Raw genomic sequence first — 10,640 nt, forward strand, 5'->3', positions numbered from 1 at the left:
CATGCTGTAGACATGTTACAGCAGCTAAAGTCCCAACACTTAATGAGACTGGAAATATTGAATCCCTATTGGTATGATGTGAGACATAAAGAGACACACTGACTCTGCCTAAAAGCTCACTTAAAAGCTTCCGATCGTTAACTTGGATGGGTGTAATTTGAACAGATTGCACTCAAGCTGAAAACATCAATGACCAGCTCAAAATCTTGTTCTACAAAAACTTTCAGTAAGGGTTTCTTTTTTTAGAAACAATGCTCAATATTGATTTGATTTCTTGTATGATAACACCTTCTATGATTATATACTGAAGTGAAGGAAAGAGCATCTGAGCAGGATATTTCAAACTGATGAGATCCTCTTTGCTACTCCTGTCTTTCATTTCTGATGACTTGTGCTTGGTGCAACCTCTAACTAATTCTGCCAAAAAGAAGATGGGAGTGTACTTTTTGTGGACCAGTAGAAACTAAAGAGCTGCCTTCTATGTAAGTGCAATCCAAATAATTGATCACAACTAAGATCTTGATCCAAAAATGTCTTGTCTGGTTCCAGATTAACTGTTTATCGGTATTGTTTACCAATGCATCTTTAAACATATTTATGACTTTCTTAATACAAAACTTTATCATTTATCATGTTGAGAATCTGTCTTGAATAGCTGGCCTCCCATTGTGTAACACAAGGCTTGTAAAAGCAAGGTGGCCTACAAACTTAACCCTATAACGCCAAACGTATCATATGTGATACATGAGTTTTTGAGACCTCCAAATGAGCAGTGTGACTTTTTTTTCCCTAAAAAACCCGATGTATACAATTAGACACATGTAGTGCACTGATAATCCAACAGGGGGTAGTAACTTTCTCGCCAGAGGCCTTTCCACTGATACTACAAGACTGCCATGGCAAAGGACTGGGACACATGCGTTTTCAGCAGGAAAACTTTGCCAATTTTAGAAGGTTAAGGTAAGAAAAAAAAAATTGTTTTGGGGTGAACTATCAATAGGAACACTTACTGAGTTGATGCAATGTAAAATTACTTAGTATTTTATCATAATTTTTTTGTAAAACCGTGTTGAAAAGTGATGTATCAAATTTGATACAGTGGGTCAGTTAACTTGAAAAATCAGTCAATTGTCTTTTATTGTACTTCATGTATTTTACATGTATTTCAAGCAATGTACAGTCTTTTTTCATATAAACTAATGACATGTTTGCATGTTCATAATTTGGTACCTTTATAGCTTAAAAATAGATATGCAACTTGCACCTTTTGCTTATTTTCATTGAAAACTGACCAATTCAAAGATAAAATAAACTCTGTTTTTTGTGCCTGTGTGTTTTTTTAGATGGCAAAGACATACACTGTTGAAGAAATTCTGAATATGATTATGGATGGGAATTCAAGTGACATTGAGCAGCTAGGGGAGGATGAGGATGAGGATGAGGAATGGACTCCTGCAAGGATTGAGGAACACCCAGATAGCGGCGATGATGACCACCTGAAGAATGTCACGCTGTTGACAAAATCATGGTGCCTTTCAAAGGAAAATCACATCTACAGTGCTACATGCCAGGAAAACCTCACAAGTGGGGGTTCAAGATGTGGGGATGTGGTGGGCAAAGTGGCTATCTATATGACTTTGATGTGTGCCAAAGGGGAGGAAATCTTGACCAAGAGAAATCTGATGTTGGTGCTACAGGAGATGTTGTCCTGAAAATGACCTCAACCCTTCCAGCAGGAAAGAATCACAAAGTTTTTGCTGACAATTTCTTTACGTCAGTTCCATTGGTAGAGCACTTGAAACAAAGAGGAATCTACTACATAGGCACAGTCCGAATGAACAGGGTGAAGAATTGCCAACTGATGGATGAGAAAAAACTGAAGAAAAACGGAAGAGGGTCACTGGATTTCAGAGTAAACCAGGAAAACAACATCATTGTGAGATGGTATGACAACAAAGCTGTGAACCTGCTCTCTTCTTTTGTTGGTGTTGAACCACTGGGCAGTGTGAAGTGTTGGGATTGAAAAGCCAAAACCCACATAATGGTTCCCAGACCGGCCATTGTTGACACTTACAACAGGTTCATGGGAGGCATTGACCTTCTTGATATGCTTTCTGCACTGTACAAGTACAGCTTCAGATCCCGAAGATGGTACATCTACATTTGGTGGCACACCATCACAGTGGCAGTAATCAATGCATGGATCCGCTACAGAAGAAATCTGGAGAAACTGCATCCCAGGCAGAAACACCTGCCCCTGCGAAGGTTTCAGGCCTCTGTTGCCACTGCCCTCACAAGTGCACGAAAGGTCAAAAAGTGTGGCAGACCTTTGTCCTCTCCGGAAGCAACGCCAACCCCTCCTAGGAGGAGGAAAACCACTGAGTTGCCCCCTGATGTGAGAAAGGATGGCCTCAATCATTTCCCAACATGGGAAACCCGACAGAGATGCAAGCACTGTGTGGGCCACTTTGCCCATGTGTTCTGTAAGAAATGCAGAGTGCATCTTTGTCTGAACAAGGACAGAAACTGTTTCCAAGCTTATCATAATGGAAAATAAAAAGGTTGTGAGCCACAATATGTCTAGAAAATAATTGAAATGTTATGTTCTCAAGACTGCCACCCTGCCAGTTCCATTGGTGGATTTGTTATTGCTGCATTGTTGTAGCACTTTTTATGTTTAGAATTAACAATTTATCTGAGTTATTTGTGTTTTATTATGTTTTTGTTTGTTCAAGAAAAAATAATCTTTGAGCATTGTGACCCGATGTATCAAATATGATACAAAATGAAACTCATATATGGAAAATGATATTTTAAAATTTTTTTTTTTGTTTGTTCAGAGGGACCAATAAAGGCTCCAGTTTCAAAGAATTGGAATTTTCTGTCAGTTATTTCATGGTGTGGGCTTTATAGGGTTAACTCATTTACATCAGTTCTATCAGAAGGGCCAACAGGTCAGCAAACGATTAAAAGAAGCAATTGGACTGATAGTCAAAATGTCAGATCAGATTCATACTGTCTAAAAGAACACTATGAAATACTACTGTCTATGTCAGCTACTAAATGTAAAGTTTGTTAAAAAGAATTTTCTAAACAACTTCTTCCGGATTATTTTGCTGTTTAGCAAAATAAATTACCTCTAATCATAAAAATTAGAAGTAGTCAGTCCTAAAAAAGCTAAAATATAAAGGTTTTAACGTGACTTAATCTCAAAGCATGAAAAAGGCTATTTGTAGTTTATATGATATGCTAAGATCTATAATCAGGTATGAAAAAGTATAAAATTCAACCCTTCCTCAAATATTACAGAAAATAACAAACCACACAAATCAATTTAAAAACAGAAAACAATGCTGCATAATTTCCTGTGCTGTTTTAGTTTACATTAGCAGACCAGAAGAAATGAAAGCTTCCCTTTTCGTCTTAACACAAGCTGCTGCCATTTTGGTCATTGCACAGAAAAATAGACACAGTTAAAATTTTATCCAAGAACACTGGTGCAATATAAATCAGTAAAAATGTGAAAGACTATCATTGAAATTCTTGAAATTTGCTTAAAGTGTCATTTCCTGGGCTGAGCGGAAAGAGTCAAAGAGTTTTTAGAGAGTGAGTTATATCTTTCCCTTTGGCTAATCTTCAGTGGTAGCCAGCTGAGGTCAGAGAGCTGTGCCAAGGTGCAGAGGGAGCAGAGCAGGTGAAAGGCTATGCTGTAATTCATTCCCTCGGTTGCCTGAAATCCATGAGCAGAAACGAGCACATTGCTGTTTCCTCCTTCGGACTATGCATCCCTGGGACTTTTTCCTCAAGTACTTTGATTGAATAATCAAAGTGTGTGAGTCATTTTATTGATATCTGTTTTGTTTGTTTTGCTGAAGTTGAAAATAACCCCTTAACCTCCGCCTACTGCAGTGGCCAGGTTTTTCTCATGTTTAAAAAAACCAAGGAAGCCAGTCTAAGTATTTTTAATTTGGCTACATATCCTGCAATATGAATTTGGTGTCATCTAGATTAATATACAGTATCTTAATTGTTTGTCTTATATTTATAATGCAATAGCAAACATACATTTGTGAATTCTGTTTAGCATTCCTGATTCCGTTGCCTTACTGTGGTTGCAAGATATGAGAGAAATGGCAAGATTAGCTCCCTTCACTGGTGGCAAGGCACACAACGGAAGGCCGTGGGAACACCTTTGACTGAATAGACTGGAGCTTAAATAACTACACTGTTCAATAGCCTTAACTGCTAACTGCGCTAGGTCGTAATGCTACTACAGCACAAATATAGACTTACCACTTTAACTAGAGGTGTCCAAAGTTAGTCACCGAGGGCCACTGTCCTTTGTGTTTTACTGATTTTCATAGTTCAGCTCATCTGATGGCTCAACAATTGGCCCCTAGAACCTGATAACTAGTCAACAAGGTGGTTTAATCATTGAAATATTCAGCCAGAAGGCACATCATAACTCTGGAGGAAATGGATAGATTCACAGTTCATGTGAGAATTTGTTATTAATAATTACAGGAAAATCATTGTTAATTGTGGCTTTCACATTTTAGGCCTTCACCCACTGTTGAAAGAAAAATATGAGAAGTTCTGTTTAAAGTTATGTAGGTTAAGTAACATAAGGCTATGGTGGAGTAGTTCAGTTCAAAGTATATTTGGCATATAATTTTGCAGAAGCTGTAGTAGATGAGTGAGATATGCCAAAGGATTTGCAGCACCATTTGACACAGTTGGTTCTACAGAAACTCAATTTAAAGGAACTGAATATAACTGCACCCCACACTTTTGAGCTATTTTTTAAAAACTTTAAAATCTGCACCATTTCGTCCACATTAGATTTAAAAGTGATAGAAATTATAAAGTGAAAAAAATTGCATTTGAAAGACATTCTATGTGTTTTGTCAGCAAGAATGGCTTGCTCTGATACCTTTCTGCATTTCTGTTATGTTACTCAGATAATTCAGATGTTTCAAATTCACTATAAATTTGCTTACCTATTATCATCTATACTGTGGGCTTTATCCCCCTTGAATTTATTGAGCAGTATGATCTTAAAACATAGATATGAAGTTACATTAGTGCAACATAGCTATGCAAAATTCAAGATTTTCTTGCTCCAAGTGAAAATTTTAAATAGAAAACTATGATATCCTAGTATGCAAATATTATAGCAGTAGGTATGAAAATGTGGGTGTCTAAGATGCTTTGGATGTGTGTTGAATTCTGCTGGTGTGTTTTCCCTGCAAAGCAAAAAGACGGGGCACTTCTAGGTTTACTTAATCTCTATTTTTCAAAGTGACATGCCATTAAAGTGTAGCTAGGTGAAAAAAAATATGCGTATGCTGCATCTACTGTGTCCTCAGGTCTTTACTGATACATCACTTTATGAGGAAGTATTTGCAGAATACTAGATCACAGTTTGCCACAGACACCAAAATTTCATTGTAAAACCCATAGATGTCTGCTTTCATTCTGTGAAAAATTGTCATTCAAAGTGGGAGTGCCTGTAAGGGGTACACCAACTCTCAAGCCACATTTTCAGTTTAGAAAATTGGCATCATGACATCTCTCTGTTTTGTAGTCACTTTATTTTGTAGGCAGAAAAATACTTGAAAATGTTCTTGGAACTTTACAGTAAACCCACTCATAACCACGCCTCTGTAAAAATATGTCAAGTGTGGCCAAATTGAGAGAAATACTCGACTTAGCTTCTTTTTAGGGTTAACACATGTGGTGTGTTTTTTTTCAGTCTTCAGTGTCATAAAGATATTCAATTCCTGGTTGTGTTTTCCTTGGACCAGCCAGCTTCTGTATTCTCCACGTCTAAGGAGTGGAGTTCTCAAAAAATATCCAAGCTAAAATCTCCCAAAAAAGAATCTTTTTCTTTTTGTCTGAAATATAATTTGAACTCTAGGGATAGCAGTCCATTTTGTATATACGCCTGCCACTAAAACAATAATGAACATTATTTCCTGCGGTGCATCGTATTTACATATTGCGAGCTCCTTCAAAATATGTAGATCATGAATTGCACTTTAGAAAGTGCTCATTTTATATCAAGCCAGGTGTTGTATTATCTGATTTCCATATTTCAATAAAGTGTTCAGTAAAGAGCTCAGTAATTACACAAGATGTGTAAAATGACCAAACTGATTTTTTTTTTTCTTTTTTTCTTTGCAAATAGTGAGTTAAGTTATTTTCTGTATGGTTGTCTGCTGTTTACATGCTGTGTTAAAAATTTATTCCATGTTTAAATTAAATACAAACATTACAGCTACATGTGTTATTACCCAGAAGTCAAAGAACCCAAGTTAAGGCAACTATAAAAACAAACAATATTAACAAAATAAAAAAAACAATTATATTACTTGCTGATCTTTTTACAGTAAATTTTTCTCAGGTTTTTGGAGAATTCATTTTCTCTTTGTACCTTGAAATTAGCACAAAGTTCACGTGGCAGTCAGTGAACTTTTTGATGAAGTTGATAAAACGTTCTCTTATGACTTGGACCAGCCCAAGGCACTCCCTTTTAATAATTTGAATCTTTACTTAGTTTTAAAGATTTGTCTCATGTTAATGAAAGTATTGACAGTGAAGAGATGAAGAAAACAGAGACCAGTTCTTCCAAGAATGACACAAGTAGTGACTCCAAATGGTTAATTTAGTTTACTATCAAGTGATAGCAGTGTGGCTTCTAATTTGCAGACATCAGTGATGCCTTCATTAACAGATTCACATCTTGAAACCTTTAGTGGGTCTGTGTGTGTATTAGGAATCACAAGATTACCGGGGTGATAGGATGATCCCTGGTGCAACCTAATGAGTCTCTGTTTGTTTACCTCTTTCACTGCACCACATTCAGTGGAATGTGCCTGCATTTGCCAGCCATGAATGCCAGTGTTTTGATAAAGGTCAACACGAGTTGGACAAGGCTGTTGAAGTTTGCCTACTTTAATTAGCCCTGGCTTTGTGCTCTCATCTCATCCTGTAGTGTCAGAACAAGCACGTTCTGCCTTCAAGATGTGCTCAGAACAAAGATAGGGTTGGAGAAAGCCAAATGAGAAGGGAGAGGCTCACTATCGCCAATGATTCACTCAGATGACACACTTGTATCACTCTGATAACATTGCATTTTTTTAATAAAGACATTGATGAATTGGCACAATTTTAGTTGGTAATTGTATCAGATAGTGCACCTGCAAGGATTTTCAAGCTCAGACAAAGTCCTCCTGATCATCGGTTCCCTCAATGAGGAGTCTTAATTGGCCACTTAGTCTTACTTTACCCCGAGGCTGTCAATAACTGAACTGCAGAACACTAACAAAAGGTCAGATATTCGTCTCGGTCTTTTATTAGAAGTTAACAGTGTTAGGTTTGAATTTGTTCACAAACTAACGACATTTACTTCATCTCCTCCTGAAGCATAATTCTGACAGGTACTCCAAGCTTTCTAAATTGTTTTAGTGGTGGTTGCCAATGATAACCTACCAATTTATTCATGAAAAACACATAATGACAATGCAACACTAATGCACATCAGCCAGAAAATAAATAAACTAGTATGCTGTGTAGTAAAACAAAATAAGAATTCTCTATTAAGGGAAACATGGGTTGGGGTTATTTCCCTTACAACACACAAATTAATCTAAAGGACAAATTACTAATTTGTCTCAGTATATTTAAATTATAGACACAATTGAGATGCGGTAATTATATATAATACCTCCCATTTACAGTACAGACCAAAAGTTTGGACACACCTTCTAATTCAAATCAAGTCAAGCTGAATTTTACAACTTGAATACAAGTAAAAAGTTTGGTGAAGTCAAACTGCTCCTAGAAGTTTTTATTTGAAATACTCAATGTAAATGAGTAAATGTAGCTATCAACCTCTGCTTGAATTTTGCACTATGTAAAGGAAATTTATAAGCATTTAGGTGAATTGGAACTTTTATGTCATAGCTTCATATTTTTAGGCAGCATTATTGGGATTTCTTACTTTATTCCAAACATGACTCAACCAACACAACAACACAGCATATAATAATTTCAACCATTTGCAACATATAACCAACAAAGCTTTCCTCCTGTATTCTTAAAGGACATGTGCATGTCCTTTAAGTATATAGTATATACAGTATATAGCAAAATGCACTTCCTTTGTTTATTCGGCATTGGGTGTGCTGTACTGTGCATTAGGTGAGCATGAGTCTAATGTCGGCAAAAAGTCAAGATAGCTTACTTGTGTATGGGTCTAAGTATGAGGGGTCGACTGAAGGGAGTTGAGAGGGTCCTCATGCTGGCTACTTGGGACTTTCACTCACTCTTGTATCGATTAGCCTGTCCACCATGTAATTAGGCCTCACTGAAGGCAAGTGGGAGAGAAATAGAGAGGGGGGGTGGGGGGTGGCAGGCGGGGGAAAGGCCATTTCTGTATGTTGTGTCAATACAGGAAGAAAAGAAAACAAGGGCAGATCTGAGATACTGGCAGATCTGTCACAAAAGTTCAATATTCTTTGGCTTCTTGGCCATCTGTAGGGCGTTGAGTGAGAGCAACTAAACACTGAACAGATGAGATAGGTGAATAGACCAGTGAAGGGGACCGGAAAAGTAAAATGTCACTTTGAGCTCTTGATTGATCTGTCAGTTTAGTCATGGTAGCCTTTTTTTCTCACAATGAAAAGAGTGTCTGGGGTGAAAGTGCCAGTTGGATCTATAGATACATTTCCATGTGTCAACTGTGATTTGTTCATCATGTGGATGTGTTTGAATGAAGAGAAAAAAAGAGCAACTGATGAGGTTTCAGGGAATGAACATTATTGTAACTGTCTGAACAGCAGTCATTACTAATTTTGAATGTTTTCCATTTTTCTCCAAGTGAAATATTGAACTGCTGAGATATTAACTGCAGTAGTTCCCTCTCTTGGTGTACTCATTTAGCAGAAACACAAATTACAGAGGGTAACGCTATGCTAGAACAAATTAAATCTCAAAAATGTCACAGCAGTTTTTCTAAATATTTTATGAATCTTTGAATGACTGTCACATTTCCATTGAGTAGTTATTTACAGATTAAGATGATAATTTATGCATAAAATGGAAGTAGGAGGTAGTGCACCACCAATGACTGCTGTTTGAAGCACACGCTGAGAAAGGAATGAGCAAAACATTTCCTGTCAGTGTGAACTGTCTGATATAATGGAACAGCAGAGTAAAAAGTAAAAACATTGCACTTTAAGTGAACCCTGTTCTTTTCAGTATTGCACTGCCTTACTTTTCCATTAGATGGTTGGGTTGGAAATCCTTTATATGTTACTTTGTCAGGAAATGTCATTAGTGGAACTCTGATAAATGAATTTTTTGAGTTGTAGGTTTTAGTTACTGATTGTACATTTAGTTTATGTTTTATTTTTACAGCCTTATTTTCCGTTACCGGTCTGCTTCTGAGTTTCTTTATACAGTTTTAGAATAAAATAGATGCAAATCGTTTTTATTCTTTATTAATTAATGGTAGTCTGAAAACATTAATTTGCTTATCACTAAATGAACAACGAACTACAGCCTTGTTAAAACGATTCCATATTAACCTTGAGCATAGAATACTAAACAGATGCAGTGTGTAGTCTGTACCTTATCAGTTTACGGTTTCTTCCTCAGTTCCCATGTCCTCAAAGGTAAGATTATAAATGTATTATTATTTTATTTTTGTTCTAATTCAATGATTATCATTCATATGCACTAAAGTCCATAACATAATAAAATGGATGGTAGCTTTCTGATGAAGGTTTCATATTGTACAAATTCTAAGACTGTACCATTATTAGCCTAAACACCCTTATCTGATATGGAACTGTTAACTTTTTCAAGCATGTTTTCCAAATGCAATATACTGTTTCAAAGCCTTTAAAATCATCAGCCATGCATGAATGCAATGATCAGTCACAGCAGAAAAAAAGGTAAAATGTAAACACTGTGAGCCCATCATAACCTCAGTGTTGTGGAGCCATGAGACAAATAGACTTACTTTATTATCATTGCACAGAGACAGAACAGTGAACTTGGCAACAAAATGTTGTTGCTTGGCTACTGGAGTACACAAGAAAAAAATTTTAAAAACTAGAAGAGTGCCTATATATATATATATATAAGTGTGAAGGTAAGAGAAAATAAAAATAATAAATAAATAAAAAAGAAAGTGCAATTGTGATTAAGTTAATTGTGTTAGTAATTAAAAGAAATTATGTTTGTAATGAAACAATTATAAGAATTTAATATATTTTAATTTTTTTTAATGAAATACAGTATAAGTTTTCTGTCATGGCACTTGGGGGTTTAAGATGTAGGAACTGTTGGAGTTTATGGTGCTTTGGAAGATGGATGATTTTCCCATAGTTTCTGGCACAAAAACAAATAGCCATGCCACTATGCATGCAGACATGTCAGCTTAAAGTATTATCTCTCAACAGTACACAAAGTTATCACCTCCAGATACTCATGTTTAGGTGTAACATCGTTCAAAGTTGAGGCTTTCACACAGGAGGCACTGCAGTGTAATTAAGACATGTTCATTGGGGACAGCAGGGAAGTCAATGGAACTAATCCTCACAACAACTGATGACTGGTAGACACAATAT

At 36.4% G+C, this 10,640-nt stretch overlaps 1 long non-coding RNA gene across 1 annotated transcript; it reads left to right on the top strand.

Moving 5' to 3' along the window:
* The first annotated feature begins 710 nt into the window (after positions 1–710).
* On the top strand, positions 711–2,814 carry LOC116712781 (uncharacterized). Its single transcript, XR_004337669.1, has 2 exons — positions 711–960; positions 1,344–2,814. It is a non-coding gene; the product is annotated as an uncharacterized LOC116712781 (long non-coding RNA).
* Positions 2,815–10,640: the final 7,826 nt, after the last annotated feature.

This window comes from Xiphophorus hellerii, chromosome 22, assembly GCF_003331165.1.
Source record: "Xiphophorus hellerii strain 12219 chromosome 22, Xiphophorus_hellerii-4.1, whole genome shotgun sequence".
In the NCBI taxonomy this organism is placed as follows: Eukaryota; Metazoa; Chordata; class Actinopteri; order Cyprinodontiformes; family Poeciliidae; genus Xiphophorus; species Xiphophorus hellerii.